The sequence below is a fragment of the Bidens hawaiensis genome, unplaced genomic scaffold, assembly GCF_021521415.1.
Source record: "Bidens hawaiensis isolate Kalapana, Puna unplaced genomic scaffold, B.hawaiensis_p1.1 tig00000055_1, whole genome shotgun sequence".
NCBI lineage: Eukaryota > Viridiplantae > Streptophyta > Magnoliopsida > Asterales > Asteraceae > Bidens > Bidens hawaiensis.
This window is the reverse complement of record NW_027491016.1, coordinates 5,101,150-5,120,563: the sequence shown is the minus strand read 5'-3', so window position 1 is coordinate 5,120,563 and position 19,414 is coordinate 5,101,150. Positions and strand designations below refer to the sequence as shown.

The 19,414-nt window shown below is 36.3% G+C and overlaps 1 pseudogene across 1 annotated transcript; it reads left to right on the top strand.

Annotated features, from left to right (window-relative positions):
- Positions 1–13,901: 13,901 nt before the first annotated feature.
- Positions 13,902–17,390, top strand: LOC143532237 (protein DETOXIFICATION 16-like; annotated as a pseudogene). Its single transcript, XR_013135145.1, has 8 exons — positions 13,902–13,979; positions 14,014–14,258; positions 14,350–14,894; positions 16,176–16,307; positions 16,448–16,504; positions 16,611–16,968; positions 17,084–17,170; positions 17,315–17,390. The product of XR_013135145.1 is annotated as a protein DETOXIFICATION 16-like (transcript).
- The last annotated feature ends 2,024 nt before the right edge of the window (positions 17,391–19,414 follow it).

Sequence of the window (19,414 nt, the reverse complement as noted above, 5' to 3'; positions counted from 1 at the left end):
ACCTCTATCAATTACATGGTATGATCTATTCGAATGAAGGTACTCTTGAACGTGCATAAGGTTTGGAATACCATTGATCCGAGGGCAACCGATGCTGATAAGAACAACATCGCGACTGCATTGATTTATTAGTTGATCCCGGAAGCGACAATCTTGCAAGTAGGTAATCTAGAGTCGCCCAAGGATAAGACGCATAATCTGGAGGCCGATCGGGTTAAGGAGGCACTTGATGGTTTGAGGATGAAAGAGACAGAGACCATTGATGAGTTTGTGGCAAAACTCTCGGGTATGGCATTGATGAGTGAATATGATTGGTTAAAAACATGTAGACCTAACTCTCTATGCCACTCCATCTCACCAATACACTTGTGCCCCAAAAGGGATGATGAGCCTTTGGCACCTTCTTCAATAGGTGACATGGTTTGGCATGGAAATGGTATTGATGATGTGGAATGAGGCTAAAACCCATAACACTCGATGTATTTGGAATCAGTAAAAGATACTAACAAACACTTTGGAATTAATAAATACAAACAAGAAAAAACAACTTATTAATATTTTTTAACAGCCAGCGAATCTTTCAAATGGGCTACTGGAAAAATTCACCATATCATGATACACTCGCCTCCAAACCAGGGAAAACCCTCACCCGAATGCATGAAAGTGCGCTAAGATAAAACACGTTCAATTCAAGGATTGAACTAGTAATTACTCATCTAGTCTCTCATCATAGGTGCAGCGGAAACTAAATGGTGGGATAGAAATCGAACCTGAATTACATGAAACATCAGATCTCTCCATTACTACTCCACCACTAGCTCATTACAAAAGCCTTATTTAATATGTAAAGAAAGATAAACAAGGAATATTAATACAAATGGTTATCACAAGTGACGTCCTTAATTATTTATACTATATTTTAATACATATAAGAGAATAAAAAATAATTTTTAAGTAATTATAAATGTTTAAGCAATTGCTACTTTTAAAACATATGGTACAATCCCTTTTAAACATATTGTTAATGGCTTTTGAATAACCCCCACCCCTCTCCCCCCCCCCCCCCCCCCTCCTCACAAATTTCAAACATTCATGATTTTTTCGTACATTAATGATTATTTAAACAAAATAAACTAACGTTTTATTCTCTTTAATTTAAATATGATATTGGAATAAATTTCTTTTAATTCAAAACAAATTAACATGTTACGTGAATTGCAATGTCTGTGTTTCCATCCATATCACGTAGGCGCCCCTTTAGTTTATTACGAAGAATATCTTTGTCTTGCATGTGTTTAGTTAATTGGGTTAGGAAGAGGGTTAGTTGGTGGTTCTGTATTCTACCTATTTACGTGTTTAGAAATAGAGACTTGATGCAGCTTCATTTGCACTTGAAGGCTAGTAAGGTGAAATGCATAACGGTTCAAGTGGTGATTTTTGTTGTATGTTGGTTTATTTGGCATAATGGGAACGAGAAGGTGCGTAACGGTGTCAATGTCAATTCTTGAAGGTGATGGAGGAAATCAACGCTATCGGATTCTTTTGGGTTAATCATATATAGATCCTTTAGCGTTAACCTCACTTGGGATATGTGGTGTAATTTAATGTCGATTAGCTTGGGCTATCGGCATAATGTCATTCTTGTGGGTGTGTTTTTTGTTTGGGAGTTTATTCGTTTAGTGTGCCCTAGACATCATGCTACTTTAGTTTAGTTTTTAATAAAACTAGTATTAGCCCCGCCGCGTTGCGGCGGAGGGCGTGAACAACCTTCACAGTTTATATGTTTGTGTTTTGAACACACGCATGAGATTCAATTCAAGAAGACAATAAACGTCTATCCAATATTTATGATATAAATAATACTTTTATGTAGGTATGCTGTAGTTACAAAAATAAAGAAAATAGAAAGCTGCAAATACACATTTGGAAAGTCTCAAAAATATCAGCTATGCCATACGTATCCTGCCCCTTGATCTTCAATGTCCTTTTTCTTTTTTCTTTTTTTTTACTATCATCAGTCTTTTAACAAATTTTGAAAAGAGGAGTACTTTCAAAACAATGACAACCACCACCACCGCAGGTATTATGGCTACACCCCCACAATATCCGCGTAAGCATGAAAACTAAAGTGACTTGTATCACCAATGTTGTACCGTCATCATCCCATTGCTGGAAGTAAATCCTGGATAAAACTTAGCCTAAATCCAAACTAAACAAAATCAAATGATCACCCATTCAGATTTATATAGTTATTGATACTATTATAACTAAATTATAATCCTACAAATACTTTAATCTTATACCAATATTTTAGTAACTTAAATGCCATGTTTCATGCGAATTAAAAAAAATAAAAATTACCATGAATAACTAATGAAACTGAACCGTTTCAATATCACTGGGCTGAGACAGGGTATGTGAGTCTTTGGTGATTGATGTGGCTTCATCCTTGCAATTTTATCCTCGATATCAAACATTTAAAAATGTCGTCAATTATTACTCGTTATGCGAGTGGCCCGTTTGGCTCATAACTGTCTATTAAATCGCCATGGCTGCAATAGAGGTTGCAAGTGGCCCGTTTGGCTCAGAAATGTCTATTAAATCGACATGGCTGCAACAAAGGTTGCAAGTGGAGAACCACACTTGCCGTCCTCCAATTATGCCACGCCAAGAAACGATCTTGATGTTAGTCATCATTGCCTCTTGATGACGTATATCGCTACAGACCAAGCATGTATAATCCATGTCACAAACAATACTTCTTTAAAAAGTCTACAAAGAACTTAGATCACAGATATGATGATCTAACAAAACTAACAACACTCAAGAACGTTTAACAGATCAAATCTGACATAGATGATCTAGAACTCAAGAAGAATCGATAGAGAAAACCAAAAGATGAAAACCTAAAAGAATATATCGACTAACTAAAACAATCTGCTTCTCTTTTCTAATATACCAAACTAAATCACAAAAAAACCCAATAATGGGCCTTGGGCCTTGACTTAAACTTCAGCCCAATATCCAGCAGCCTTCCAAGCCCAGCATCAGCATCAACAATATCAGCCCGTCAAACTTTCCGTCATGGAACATCCAATTATTCCTAAACAAAAAATACACGCCAATTAAACGCAAATATAAACCAGTACAAAATATTGAATTGTAGATACTATATATTTTTTACATGCCCCCTCAATTCAATATTTTGAAACAATCAAACAGACCCAACTTATCACAAATAATAGTATGTTGATTCGGAAACAAACCTTTGGTGAAAAGATCAGCTAGCTGATCTAATGACTTGGTTTGAATTATCTTCACAGTTCCTGTAGCTACCCTTTCCCTCAAAAGAAACAAATCGACTTCAAAGTGTTTCGTACGATCATGGAACACCGGATTAGCAGCAATTGAAATAGCTGCAGTGTTGTCACAGTGTAATTTCACGGGCAGAGTTACACTAACCTGTAACTCTTTTAGCAATTTTAATAACCAAGTTATTTCACAACATGTATCACACATAGCCTGGTATTCAGCCTCAGCTGAAGACCGTGATACCGTATATTGTCTTTTACTTTTCCACGACACCAACGACTTTCCCAAAAAAAACACAAAAACCAGTGACTGATCTACGACTAGACAAACATTTGGCCCAGTCAGAATCAGAATATGCATCAACATCCAGATTATTAGACTTAGTTATCAACACACCCTTTCCTGGTGATTTTTTCAAATATCTTAGTAATCTCAATGCATGCCCCAAATGTATATTTGTGGGTTTGTGCATGAATTGACTAAGATATTGAACAGAGTATGATATATCAGGCCTAATATGAGATAAATAAATCAACTTTCCAACTAGTTTCTGATACTTCGTAACATTTTGGAGCAAAGTATTATCTCTTTTACTTAAAGATGAAAGAACAAAATTTTGCTCTATAGGCACATTCACTGGCTTACATCCAGTCAAGCCAAACTCTTTCAAAAGTTCAACACAGTACTTTCTTTGAGACAAACAGTAACCTTCTTTTGTTTTTAACACCTCGATTCCTAAAAAATATTTTAACAAACCTAAATCTTTAATTAGAAACTTAGACTTTAATAAAATTTTAACTCTATTGATTTCATTTTCATTGTTGCCTGTAACAACAATGTCATCAACATAACTAATAACACAATTAGCACATTATTCTCACTTTTTATGAATAGTGAATAATCACTGGTACTTTGCACAAAACCTATATCTAATAGGACTCCTACAAGTTTTTCATTCCACATCCTCGGGGCTTGTTTTAAGCCATACAGGGACTTTTTTAACCTACAAACTTTAGTTTCATCCTTAGAAAAATATCCCTCGGGTAAGGTCATATAAACTTCTTCATGCAAATCACCATATAGAAACGCATTGTTCACATCAAGTTGGTATAAAGGCCAATCATATTGAACCTCAAGACAAATAATACATCTAACGGTTATCATTTTAACCACAGGAGAAAATGTCTCATCAAAGTCAATTCCCTCCCTTTGGTTAAAACCCTTAGCAACTAATCTAGCCTTATGTCTCTCAACCTCACCTGTAGATTTATATTTAATTTTGTATACCCATTTACACCCTATCGATCTCCTACCAATGGGTAAATCAACTAAATCCCATGTTTGATTCCTATTAAGAGCACACATTTCATCATTCATTGCTGTGACCCAATTATTATCGGTCACAGCATCCCTAAAGTGCTTTGGTTCAACATTTTTATTAAGCATAGATACTAAACAAAAGTTTTCACTCGACAAATGTGAATAATTCAACACCTTTTCCAATCCATACTTAACTTTACCTTCAACTATAAAGTCATCCAACTTCTTAGGTAAACTAGAACTCCTAGTAGATCTCCTCACAGTTACCGGTGTTGGATTAGATGTGCCCTCAGCTTGAGTTATATCCTCACCAGACTCAACAACAGGTTCCACCTCACTAATAACATCCACAGAATTATGCGGTTGCTGATTATTAACAGGCTGTTGACAATCAGCCCTACCTCCATAATGTGGGTTATTATTAGGTAACGGATCTCTATTGTTAAAATCAGAGTCTCCCTCTTTTTCATCATAGGGACTTGTATTAAAAAAATTTTGGTTGCTATGATCATAAAAATTATCAAAGAAATTCAAACTAGTAATATCTTTATCAACAGACGCATCAAAAGAGTTTAAAATAGAACTATCTTTAAAAGGATATATTGTTTCATAAAATTTGACATCCCTAGAAAAAATCACCTTTTTATTGTCAATATCCCACAACTTATAACCTTTTTTATTAAAAGAATACCCTATGAACACACACTTATTAGCCCTTTTTTCAAATTTATCTGTAGTATTTAATACAGTATAATAGCACAAACAACCAAAAATTTTTAAATGTTTTAAAGAGGGTTTAAAACCTAAATCAATCAATCAATCAATCAATCAATCATACCCAGTAAAATCCCACCGACAGCAGAGCTATAGGTAGGGTCTGGGGAGGGTGGGATGTAGGCACACCGTACCTCTATCCAAAGGAATAAAGAGGTGGCTTCCAGAGAGACCCTCGGCTCTAAGAACATGTGTATGAAACAAAAAAAGGAAATCAAAGTTTAACAGTTATATAAAAAACTACTACTAATTATAATAATATTAATAAAAAGGTCACAGTTTAACCGCAATATAAAAGCTAATAATAATAATAATAAAATATGTAAGGGAAATACCATTATGGTATGTGACCTAAATAAGTTAAGTCTAAGCCCTAAGGTATTCAATTCTCTCTAAAAATCCTTAACTTTAATTCTACTTCTCCACGAATTCCTATCCTCAACCATGTCCTCGGAGAGGTTTAGGTCTATCAAATCATGCCTAATCCTCTCATCCCAAGTCAATTTCGGTCGTCCTCTACCCCTCCTCCCCTCTATGGAGACCTATCATTCAAAACTGATGAGGGAGTCCTGTTAATCAAGTAAGTTGCAGTCAGAACACACTCAGACCAAAAACTAAGAGGAACACCCCCCTTCAAATAAAAGAGCCCTAGCAACATTTAACAGATGTCTATGTTTTCTCTCCACGATTCCATTTTGTTGGGGTGTATGAGTACAAGAAGTTTGATGTAAAATTCCTTTACTTCTGAAAAATTCTTGTACTTGTTTATTAATAAACTCGGTACCATTATCACTTCTGAAAACCTTAACAGAAGTGCTATACTGATTTTCAACCATGTTATAAAACGTTTGAATACTTAGAAAAACCTCAGTTTTATCTTTAACAAATACACCCAAACGGCTCTAGAGAAATCATCTACAACTGTTAAAAAATATCTATAGCCTTCTCGACTCTTTACCCTATAAGGCCCCCAAACATCAAGATGAACTAGCTCTCCAACTTTAAGTGACTTATGTTCACTTAAGGGGAAAGGTTCACGATGTTGTTTGGCTTTATGACACACATCAGAAGGAACACAATCGTTAACCTTAATATTTAGATCATGTTTTAGGACGTCTAAAACCTTGCTAGCGGGATGACCTAACCTACTATGCCACAAATTTACTTGATCAAAACTAGTGAAACACACCTTTAACTTTTTTGAATCATCACCACACAAATACAAACCATCTACTTGACTATCAGTCACCAGGATTCTCTTTGAAATTAAGTCCTGTGTATAACAACTATGTTCATCAAAAGCTACAGACATTTTGTTATCGCTAGCAAGTTTATACACAAACATTAAATTCACATAGTAACCAGGTACAACAAACACATTATTTAGAGTGATATAATCATTAAGTTTCATACTGCCAATTTTAGTTACCATTGCATTTGAGCCATTAGGATGTTTAACAGTAATATTATATTCTGAAACATCTATTGGATTTATAATTTCTTTGTCACTCATAAGCATGTGCTGGTTGGCACCTGAATCAATTACCCACCCAGTTTGGGTGGACACACTACTATTAAAGCAAAATAATTTTTTACTAAAGAAAAAATGTGAATTAAAACACAAAGATTTACCTCCTACATTTAAACCTTGTTGACCTTCTTCATGTTTATCATTTAAGAGCCCTAAAAGTCTAGAAACTTGATCAGGAGTCAATATAGTAGTAGAATTAGAAACACCAGTTTTAGCATTATTGTTATTAGCTACACTAGACTTAGGATTTCCTTTTGGTCTAGGACCTTGAGGAAATCCCACAATTTCGAAACACCTATCCACAGTATGTCCTATTTTATTACAGTGAGTACATTTGAAATTAGGATTAGGACTACGTGTGATTTTTTTATTATCAGAAAACTTACTTCCTCTAGACACAAAACCAACATTTGTACTATGAATTTTAGAAGAACTAGTAGAGTTTCTATGAGATTCCTCCCTAGAAACTATTGAAAAGGCAGTTTTAACAGTAGGAAGTGGTTCACGAGTTAACAAATTAGTTCTAACAGATTGATAAACATCATCTAAACTCATCAAAAATTGCATCAATTTTATTAAAGTATTAAAATCATTAAATCCTTTTGAGACTTGGCAAGAACAAGAGGGTAATTGAACCATGGCATCGAATTGTTTCCATAAAGTGTTTAGTTTATGATAGTATTCAGAAACAGAAGACCCATTTTGACTCAACAAATTTATTTTTTGAAACATATTAAAAATAACCGATCCATCTAGTTTTTCATAAGTGTCCCTCAGTTCTTGCCAAACTTCAAAGGCAAGTTGTGAGTAAACTTGTCCAACATACAATTCTTCACTCACAGAATTTAGAATCCAAGTCAAAACAATTGAATTACACCTATCCCATTGACCTTTTAAAACTTCATCATCAACGGGCTTTTCACATGTACCATTCACAAATCCTAGTTTATTTTTAACTTTTAATGCAAGAGTCATGGCATTAGCCCATACAAAGTAATTTTCACACCCTTTCAGTTTAAAGCTTATAACAGTCATTGTACTAGAATCACTAGGATGCAAATACAGAGGGTTACTAGGATCTAATTTACCAACTAATGTCTCACTAGTACTTTCATCAGCCATATTTTTTGGACAATTATTTGTAAAAAAACTTAACAGATATGGAATGATTGCACACAAGCACAAGCAAAAAGAACGAAAACTACCAAAGCCAGGTAATCACACCTCTCAAGGAGGCAGATCAAGGATCAGTAGAGGCGATACGCAACACACAAAAATTTAATACACTCACAAATGATGCACAAATTTCCTAACATGCCTAATGCACACATAAACCAGGCATTTTTCTCTTCTGGCATCAACAACATATGCCTAATGCAAACCCTAATGATAAACAGAAGATAAAAAATAGTAAGGAACGATGTCACCAAGTAATTGCAGTAATGATAGGATAGTTGTAACCTTCACTTAGGGTTACAAACTATCAGAAAATCCCGCAGCCAAGAACGATTCCTTCTTCAACTGTTGTAACCTTCAACAATAACAAGATCGACGAGAAGCAAATCGATCAGTATTGAACCAAGAACACCGTTAGGGTTTCAGATTTGAAAACCCCAAAACACAACAGCAGAAGATCCAAGCGAAAGAGGCTTTGATACCATGTCACAAGCAATACTTCTTTAAAAAGTCTACAAAGAACTTAGATCACAGATATGATGATCTAACAACACTCAAGAACGTTTAACAGATCAAATCTGACATATATGATCTAGAAGAATCGATAGAGAAAACCTAAAAGAATATATCGACTAACTAAAACAATCTGCTTCTCTTTTCTAATATACCAAACAAAAAACCCAATAATGGGCCTTGGGCCTTGACTTAAACTTCAGCCCAATATCCAGCAGCCTTCCAAGCCCAGCATCAGCATCAACAATATCAGCCCGTCAAACTTTCCGTCATGGAACATCCAAAAACAAAAAATACACGCCAATTAAACGCAAATACAAACCAGTACAAAATATTGAATTGTAGATACTATATATTTTTTACAATACATAAAGCAGTTTAGCATTCAAGATTCTTTTTGAAACAAAAACTGAATTCATGACATACAAATAGAAACATGAGCTTTCTATAGTTTAGTACAACAGTAGTCGCAACCATTAGCAGCCGAGCACCCTACATCGTAAAAAAAAAAATACACGTTGGCCTAAAACAAAGTAGAAGCCTTTCCGCAACCGCCGTATTGGATCCCAACAACCATAACCGGAAGACAGGCGGTGGTTATCACCGTCTAAGACTCACCAATTTTATTAATCAAGAAAATAACTCAAAACTTGATCACTTCTCCAATAACCCTTACATGAATTCTTTGGGTTTATATAGAGGCTCGATTACAATTAGAGTAAAACACAAACTCCTATTCAGGTTTAGACTAATGGCCCAGATCGAATTAAACACCGGAGAATATTTTGGCATAACTCACCAATTTTATTAATCAAGAAAATAACTCAAAACTTGATCACTTCTCCAATAACCCTTACAATGAATTCTTTGGGTTTATATAGAGGCGCGATTACAATTAGGGATCTCTGCTAAAAGGGAGGCCCCTGTTAACTTTCTTACAGATCCGCTCGAAGGGAGGTCCACGTTACGACCAACTGATATTCTTGTGTTTGGGTGGGCAGGGGGGAAACTAGAGGTGCACAAATCGGTTTTTTTAAAAAAACCGGTTCGGTTAATAACCGAACCGGTTTTTCTTGGCCTGGAAAAAAACCGGTTTTTAAATAACCGGACCGGTTTAGTAACCGGTTTTTTTGGTGCAAAACTCGGACCGGTCTAACCGGTTAGGACCGGTTTAGAAACCGGTTAGAACCGGTTAATAACCGGTTTTTTTAATTAACCGGTTTTTTTTTTTAAATAACCGGTTAATAACCGGTTTTTTTCATAATAACCGGTTTTAAAATTAACCGGTTTTTTCCATAACCGGTTCAGTAACCGGTTTTTTCTCTAGAACTTGTAACCGATATACGAACCGGCGATTACTAAACAGGTCAAACAGGTTTTTAAATAACCGGTTTTTGTAAAAACCGGTTTTCGGTTTAAACCGTTGAACCGGTTCACCAACCGGTTTTTTTGCCCATCTCTAGGGGAAACACGCTTGTGTGGACCTTACAGGAGTGTATCCTCTTGTCGGGCTCAGGGACCGCGGATTTGTTGTGGGTCAGGCTGCATTGAAGGCCGAATCGGGCAAAGTTGTCAAACACGAGAAGCTCTGTTTAGAAAATCAACATGTGTTTCTCTCTTTTGCTTTTGATACATTTGGGTTTCTAGCTCCGGAGGCTGTGAATTTTCTAAACAGGGTTCAGCGTGTCTTACATAATACTTTTTCGTCTCCTACGACCCAACGCTTTGTTTTTAGTAGAATTGGTTTTGCTATTCAGAAGGGGGTTGCGGCACAGCTTATTGCCCGTTTGCCTGCCACTTTATTGTAATCGTTTCGATTTTAATGAGAATCACTTGTCATTGCGTATTTATCTATTAAATAAAATTACATCTCTATCTAATAAATAAAATAGATAATTATCTCTAATTATAATAATTAATTAATTAATGAGATCGATCCATTAGCTCGAACCGGCCCCACCTTCCCGACCCATAACTCGGTTCGGGAATTAACTCCAACAATCACCCTCTTAATTTCCGAACCGGAATAAGCGGACCTTTAACTTCGAACCCGTCTCTTTTGTTCCTTTTGATTTGACCCACGATCTTGACCTTCTCAGCTTTCACAACCATATTGGTCCTCATCATCTTGGTCTTCACCTCTTGGAACTTCTCTTGATCCATGACTTTGTTCTTTCGGCTCTCCCAAACTCGACCTCCTTTATGACCATGTCCACGACCATTTCCTCGGCCGCATGAACTCCCATAACCGCTCCTTTGGTTGCGATTCTTGTCATCTAATCGAGCGAACAACAGTTTTCCTTGATCATCTTTTGTTCCCGAATCATTTAACTTTTCCTGAATCGGTGTGAATTTCTTAACATAACCCGGAACTCCCACTGTTAATTTAATCGTGTATAACCGGTTTCTCGTTCGAAACGCCTTCATCATAAGTTTACCCCCGTCATCATACAAGAGCAAATAATTCTCCTTCATACGAACATCACACCCGTTCTCCGTTGCTTGACCGAGACTTATTATTTTATCTTTCAAACTTGGTATAAAATAAACATCAGATAAAACCCGATCAACTCCGGTTTTCGATTTTAATAAAATCTTCCCTTTACCGCATATATCAACACACGACCCGTCCCTGAATTTTACCTTACCCGTTATATTTTTGTTGAGTTCGGAAAAATACGATTGGTTACCTGTCATGTGGTTCGACGCTCCGTTGTCGAGATACCAAGTGCCTTCTTCCACTTTCTCGGCTTCAAGCCTTTTCGGGTTAACTCGTTCTTCGTTTAAGTAAACCGTCTTGTGAAGATTTAAACAATCAGCCGGATCACTATCGGCTTGCTCTTTCGTTTCAGCCAGATTTGCTTCCTGGTTTGCTCGTCTTCGTTCCGGACACGAGGACGCGAAGTGTCCCATCTCGTCACACCGAAAACACTTAATCTGAGTCTTTCCTTTCTCTTACCCGTCCTTCGGTTTGGTATGATCCTTGTCCTCCGGTTTCCCGGCCTCTTCCACGTTCCCATGAACTCGGCCCACCTCTACCTCGGCTACTGGACTGATCATACGATTTACCTTTGTAACTACTTTCTGACTTTGAGACTCCGAAGCGCGCTCTCTTCCTCATAGACGTTCCTCAAACGCCTTAAGTCTTCCAACAGCATCTTCAAACCTCATACTATCGAGATCAACAGTTTGCTCGATTGAGGCTACCAAATTGAAGTATTTGTCTGGAACCGCGTCGACTAACTTCTTCACTAAAGCATCATGCTCGAATACGTAACCAAGACATGTTGCCTTTGAAACCATACCGGTTATTTTTCCTGCAAATAGATCAACAATCTCGTTTTCCGCCATCTTGAGTTTCTCAAATTCACTTTTCAACGTTAGAAGTCGAGCCTTTTGGACTCGCTCGGCCCCAACATATTGTGCCTTCAAAGCCGCCCATATTTCTTGTGCATTCTTGTATTGAGCAATCTGAAGAAGAATATCACCTTCCACAACTTGAAACAAAAACGACCTTGCTGTTTTATTCTTCTTCGCATCAATAGCCGCACCCTCTTCTGGTTGAACGACTTTTCATAACCCTCGAAAAAACCCGAACACGTTTACCTCTTGAAAAAAAAACAAATCTTATGCAAAAATAATTGCAACAAATATTATATTCTTTCTTCTTTCCTCCGTGACCTGTGCAAAACCTTAGTGCAACAATAACTTTGTTGACGTTTTTGCACAAAACAAAAAAACCACACTCCACCACCCAACAACCAATCAAAAGAAAACTACTTTCCCGTTTTAATTGCAACACAATTCTAAAAACCAAACTAGAATGTTCTTCTTCTTCTTTCAAGCATAAAACACTCACCTTTCAACCAAACCTGTTTCTTGTTTAATCGCGAATCAAAACTCGTAACGTGAACCTCGGTGACGACGATGAGTGGCGGCGGCCGTGAGTAACTCACATAGCGGTGGTGGCTTGGGTTCTTGAACAACAAATCCCGCACCTTCCGTACTTGAACAGAAGCCTGCAAAACCTGCTAGAACCACACAGACCCGAACAAATCCCTTCTGTTCGATCTTCAACCCTTGTTTCGCCGCTCGAACACAAACCCGATTGTTCTTGGTCTGCTCCGTCTACAATCTTGAGGTAATTAAATCGAAGTTTGCCTTGGAACAAAAAACCCGTATGAATCTTGGAATCTGCTCACTTGCTACCTTCTTCTAAGTGATTCAATCCGGCTCTGATACCAATTAATGGCCCAGATCGAATTAAACACCGGAGAATATTTTGACATAACTCACCAATTTTATTAATCAAGAAAATAACTCAAAACTTGATCACTTCTCCAATAACCCTTACATGAATTCTTTGGGTTTATATAGAGGCTCGATTACAATTAGAGTAAAACTTAAAATCCTATTTATCTATTAAATAAAATTACATCTCTATCTAATAAATAAAATATATAATTATCTCTAATTATAATAATTAATTAATTAATGAGATCGATCCATTAGCTCGAACCGGCCCCACCTTCCCTACCCATAACTCGGTTCGGGAATTAACTCCAACATAGACAACCAAAAGTCGCCGACCTCCGCCACCGCTTAGGGTTACAAAACCCCAGCAACAGCCACAACATCCTCACCTAGGGGCAAAAGACAATCAGAGAGGCAACATCCAAAATTGGAGTCACGTAATGGATAAAACCGATGAGAAGATTGATGAAAGATATTAACAAAACCCAATGATAGAGAAGAGGAAACATCTTCAACAACAGCTGTCAAAAAGGTAACTCAACATGTGTAAAGAAAAACACGTGTTTAGTTCTAAACACAGCATAACATGAAAAGGAATAGTGATTTACTGAGGAGAATCGAAGTTGTAAATTATAATATATAATAATTTCCGATCTCTTAACAAAAAAGAGTTTTGTTTTAATATATTAAAATCTCTTAACAAATGAAAAGTTGACCAAACAACCTCAAAAGTCGTTTCTTTTTCCTTCTCTCCCTTATTTTATTTCCTCTCGCTTTTTTCCATCATTTAAAATCAGCCGTAAATCCAATTTTTAGTTTATATAATTTTCTAAAGATTCAAATTACTTGAGCAACAAGCAGTATAGGAAAAAAAAATGAAAATAGGACCCATGAACATATCATCTTTCCATTTACGGGTCGACAACACCACACTATTTTCTATCACCATTTATTGTTTGTTCGCACTCTAATATTCTTTTTAAACTCATTTAAATAATCCACTTCAACCATTTGCTGATTGTCGTGTTACATAATTATCACCTCACATCTCCCTCTCACTCCTCGTGAACAGATCATTGACTGTATCTCTCTCTCTCTCTCTCTCTCTCTCTCTCTCTCTCTCTCTCACACACACACACACACACAACAAATGGATCATAATATAAAGATACCTCTACTAAAAGAAGATGATGATGGTGGTGTGTTTAAGGAAGTAAAGAAACAGTTATGGCTTGCAGGGCCTCTCATATGTGTTGCTCTTCTTCAATACTCTCTGCAACTTGTTTCAATTATGTTTGTTGGTCATCTTGGAGAGTTATCTCTCTCTGGTGCTTCCATGGCTACTTCTTTTGCTTCTGTCACTGCTTTCAGCTTATTTGTATGCACTTAACTAATTCTCACTATGAACAAACTCTTTAAACTTTATCATCATTAAACTGCATGTATTTATTTTATGATTATTAATTCAGATGGGTATGGCAAGTGCTTTAGATACACTATGTGGACAGTCATATGGAGCAAAACAGTATCATATGTTAGGCATATATATGCAAAGAGCAATGGTTATTCTTACGGTGGTCGGTATTCCTCTAGCAGTCATCTGGTTGAACACCGGTTCGATCCTTAAATTCGTGGGTCAAGCCCCTGACATAGCCGAAGAGGCCGGGGTCTATGCTCGGTACATGCTCCCTAGTCTTTTTGCCTATGGTTTTCTCCAATGCCTTGTTAGATTCTTACAAACACAAAATATTGTGTTTGTGATGATGCTGAGTTCCAGGACCGCCACTTTGATTCATGTACTTGTGTGTTGGATTTTGGTATTTAAGCTTGAGCTTGGAAGCAAAGGGGCCGCGTTGGCGAACTCGATATCATATTGGAATAATGTGATTTTGTTGGCACTATATGTCAAGTTTTCTTCAGTTTGTAAGAAAACATGGACAGGGTTCTCTAGAGAAGCTTTTCATGATATCCTGGCTTTTATTAAGCTAGCAATACCTTCAGCTGTTATGGTATGGTAAGATTTTACTATGCACACACAAATTTAAACTTAGGCAATCCATTATAGGGGTGGCAAAATATTCGAGGTAATGGGGATCGATTTTATTTAGTCGAGTCAAAATTGTTCCAGCGGGATTAGTTGAGGTGTCAAGTGTCAACAGTGAAGGTTCCAAAAACTTTTTAAAAAAGGTGGTAAAATTGGGTAAGATCAATTAGAGGCGAAATTTGGGTCCCTGTCAAAATTTGGATTGAGTCAAAGAAAACAGTGATTAATTAGCTAATCATTATTCTTAAACATATATTATTGTGTGTCACAAAATTGTAGCATGAATATGAGTACTTAAGTGGGCCCATCAGAGTTCCCCTATCACCTCACAGTATTGTTAAATGAACAGATATTTAGTTTTGTTCATGACCAGCCCAACCACCCCCCACACCCCCGTCCCACCAAAAGATTCAGCGTCAATGTGACTTGAAACCCATGCACGAGCCATACGTTTACGGCTTATTCTTTTCAATCATGTACGTAAGTTGTAGCATGAATGCGGCCCATATAGCCAGTTTAACTATATACAAGAGCAGGGCTGACTCTAAGGCCGAGCAATGTGGGCGACCAGCCAAGACACATTTTTTTCAGGGGCACAAAAATTTTTAAAAATTTCCAGTGTTATATATATAGAATACCCGAACACTTATAATCCCACTATTTTTATAATACTCACACACTTTTTAGACCTAATTTTTTGAAATTAACTAAAGACTTATAGCTCATTAAAAATTAAAAGAGGCCCGTTACTTTTTATTAATCAATAAAAGGTAAATAAATAGAAAAAATGAAATGAATAAGCGGGATAACAACAACGTCGACTTCGAACACCAACAGTCACGGTAGCATCTGCAGAAAGAAGTTTTTTGAAATTGTAGTTATTGAATTCATATTTACGATCCACAATACCCCAAGAAAGACTTAGCGAGTTGGTGATCATAGCTATGAGAACAGAATATTAGAGAGTATAAACTACGATGAGTTGATTCACCAAATTGCTATCAAGAATGAATTATGTGAGCTTCAAAATCCTCGGTTAGCTATTAGCTTATTCAGTATGTCATAAACTCATTCTAATACAATTATTTTGTAATTGTTATGTTTATTGCCATATATTTAATCGTCGTTTAAAAAAATTGTTTACATTATTTCGTACGTTAATGCTTAAGGGGGGCATATTTTTTTGGTTTGGCCGGGGCACGCGAACTCTGGGGACGGCCCTGTACAAGAGTAAACCGGATCGTATAGAAGCACTAAAATAATTTAATTCCAAGTGATTAAAATTTATGTATGCAGCTTGGAGATGTGGTCATTTGAGATGATTGTTCTGCTTTCTGGACTTCTTCCAAATCCTAAGTTGGAGACATCGGTGCTTTCCATATGGTAAATTGACTATCTAGTCATATAGATAAAACATTAATCTTTTAAAACTTAAGTTTATAATTATATATTTTCGTAAGATAGGATGTTTTTTTTCAAACCTTATATTGCATAAAAGCATATCTAATTCGATGTTTTTCCAGCCTTAATACTGCAGGAGTTATGTGGATGATTCCCTTTGGACTAAGTGGTGCTGTGAGGTATATATGCTGTATATTATTATACTTTTAAGCAACATTTGAATCCACTAAGTATTTTTTTAAATCGTGTGTTAAATTTTGAAGTATTTTATGGTAATTTGCATAGCACGCGGGTCTCAAATGAGCTGGGAGCTGGGCATCCACGCACTGCACGGCTATCTGTCATGGTTATGCTAGTAGTAGTCGTTATTTTAGGAATTTCGGTGGGATCAATTTTAATGCTGATTCATAATATTTGGGGATACGCGTATAGCAACGAAGTTGAAGTTGTGGAATATATAGCAGCCATGACGCCAATTCTTTCAGTATCTAACTTCATGGACGGTATTCAGTGTGTTCTTTCAGGTGTTGTACGAGGATGTGGTTCCCAGAAGATTGGTGCATATATTAACCTTGGCTCATACTACCTTGTTGGCTTACCTTGTGCCGTTTTACTGGCCTTTGTGTTGCAAGTTGGAGGAAGGGTATAATTACATATTTTATTTTTGTATATTAAATTTTTCATTTCAAATTTAGTCATCATTACCAAGGGGAAATGTGTACTAAGTACTAACCTTAAGTTATAATATGATGATTCAGGGATTATGGTTCGGGATTATTGCGGCATTGATGGTCCAAGTGATCTCGTTGTCGATCGTTACCATACGTACAAACTGGGATGCTGAGGTAACACTTTTCAGTCGATTTTTGGTTTAACCCATTTTTATTAGTTACTTTTCACCTGCTAGGCTCTTAACTTATTCCCAACTTTAATTATCGAGCAAGATATACACGCATATCTAATTGTTAGCTGTTTTATTGTGGATACAGGCTAGGAAGGCCGGGGAGAGGGTATACGAGTCTGCGTTACCCGTAGAGATTGTATCGTAATGGTAAAGTATTCAAAAGTGTTGGAGGTCATTGAATGGAGAAGAATTTAAAAGACATGATTAACTCTCATATATATATAGTTATTCAAAACTTTCGAAAAAATGTCCTATTACGTGATAACTTATAGCACGGATCAGATTTCATCATAGTGTCATTTTCTATTTTGACTAAGCCTGTAGATGATTGATTATAAGGTCTTTTGAGTTTTTATACATATGTTGATTCGAAGACTCGGTTGTGTTGTTTGCCTCGTTAGAAAGAAAAGTGCATTTGGTACAGTTCGTTTTACCCTTATAGGCTTAGTGTGGTGTGTAAGTTTCCTTTTTACGACTTTATTATGCTATAGAGTGTATACACCAGTTCGTTGAAGGCAAAGGTTTGAAATCACACGTTAGAAATCCATCCGACTTCCGGCTAATCCATCCAACAATGACAGGCAAATTTTCGAAATCAACAGTTGAAAACCGAAATTGTATAGGCACGGAAAAAGTCACAACATTAAATCATTTACGTTTCAATCACAAGTGCGATTGAAATTGCTCACAAAATTAATGTAAAGTCTATTGAACATTTGAGTATTCTTAAACTTCTAAGAGTATCTTGTTAAAAGCTTGAATCAAACATGGCTAAATTCAACTTGAGCCCAAATTTAAGCCTAAACTGAAAGCTCGAGCGTCATATATCGATTAAAGTAGGATGTTGAGTGTGAAACAGACTATTATTAAGTTATAAATATAACAAATTTTATAAAAAAAGTTATTTAATAACAAATACTAACTATAAATTAAGTTAAATATAATAAATTTTATTTATATCTATATATATATAAATAATTTAAGAGTTCCGTAGTGATACTCACCCATATACATATATATATATATACACACACACACATATATTTAATAACAGGGTAAAATTTAAATGGAAAGCGAGACAAAAATGAGAATGGTGAGAAGGATTTGCGGCCACACAAAAAACTCCTCAAAAAATAATTAAAAAAATCATAATTAATATATAAACAGAAATGAACAAAGTGTATTTATTGTATATATAAATATTTATATAGATCTATTGAATTATTGACGCATTGAACAATTGATTGTGTCGCATCAAAAGATGGTGCGCTGAAAAAGTGATTGCGACGCACGGAAAGATGACGCGTTGAAAAAGTGTATGTGACCAAGTGAGTGTGTTTATTTTTACCAAGTGAATGTGACGAATTGACCATGTGAATGTGACCAAGTGAATGTGACCAAGTGAATGTATATGTATATATTGATTGATAGCTATTTAATAGGATATTGCATTATCGATATAGTTGTTGTTCCACTGAGTAAATTTTACTCAGGCGCGCATATTTTGTTTATGTGTACGTCAGGTAGCATGGCTATCTGGAAGGATCTAATCGATGGCTCAAGGAAAAAACTTAAGGATCGAAAATTTCATAAAAAGAATTATCAAATGATGTTTTTCCAATTTTTCTATTTATTTTTTAAAAAAATAATGTTTTATCATTAATGAAAATGGTGAATTGAATTCTGACCTACTGTATATGTGACATGTCAGCCCTAGCGCGACGGGGCGTTACAGTTATGGTATCAAAGCTCAGGCTCGTTTTCTGTTGAAAACATTTTTTTAAAAATAAAACCTGTGAGGTAATGGGTAAAGCGCCGATCAAGATCTCTTCCATTAGTTGTCGTATTTTGTTTCATATCCGCAATTCGTCGAGCGGATACAGCGTTGGAAGTTTCTTGTTATTAAATCGTCTTTTCTTTTAGATGCCTCCAATTAGAAGATCCGGCCGTCGTGACCAAGTAAACCTTCCCGATGTCGTACCATTAACAATGCAGTCTAGCATGCAATCAATGGACTACTCCGTAACCTTATGGAGACCATTTCTCAATGAATGTAGACCGAGCTACTCCCTAACCTAATGTAAATTGTCAGACAAGAGATGCGGGGAGAAAGAGATTACTGGTATCGTGAAGCTCCTTCCCGATCTCCTACACCACTTCGTTTTGAAATCCTCCCCGATCCCCA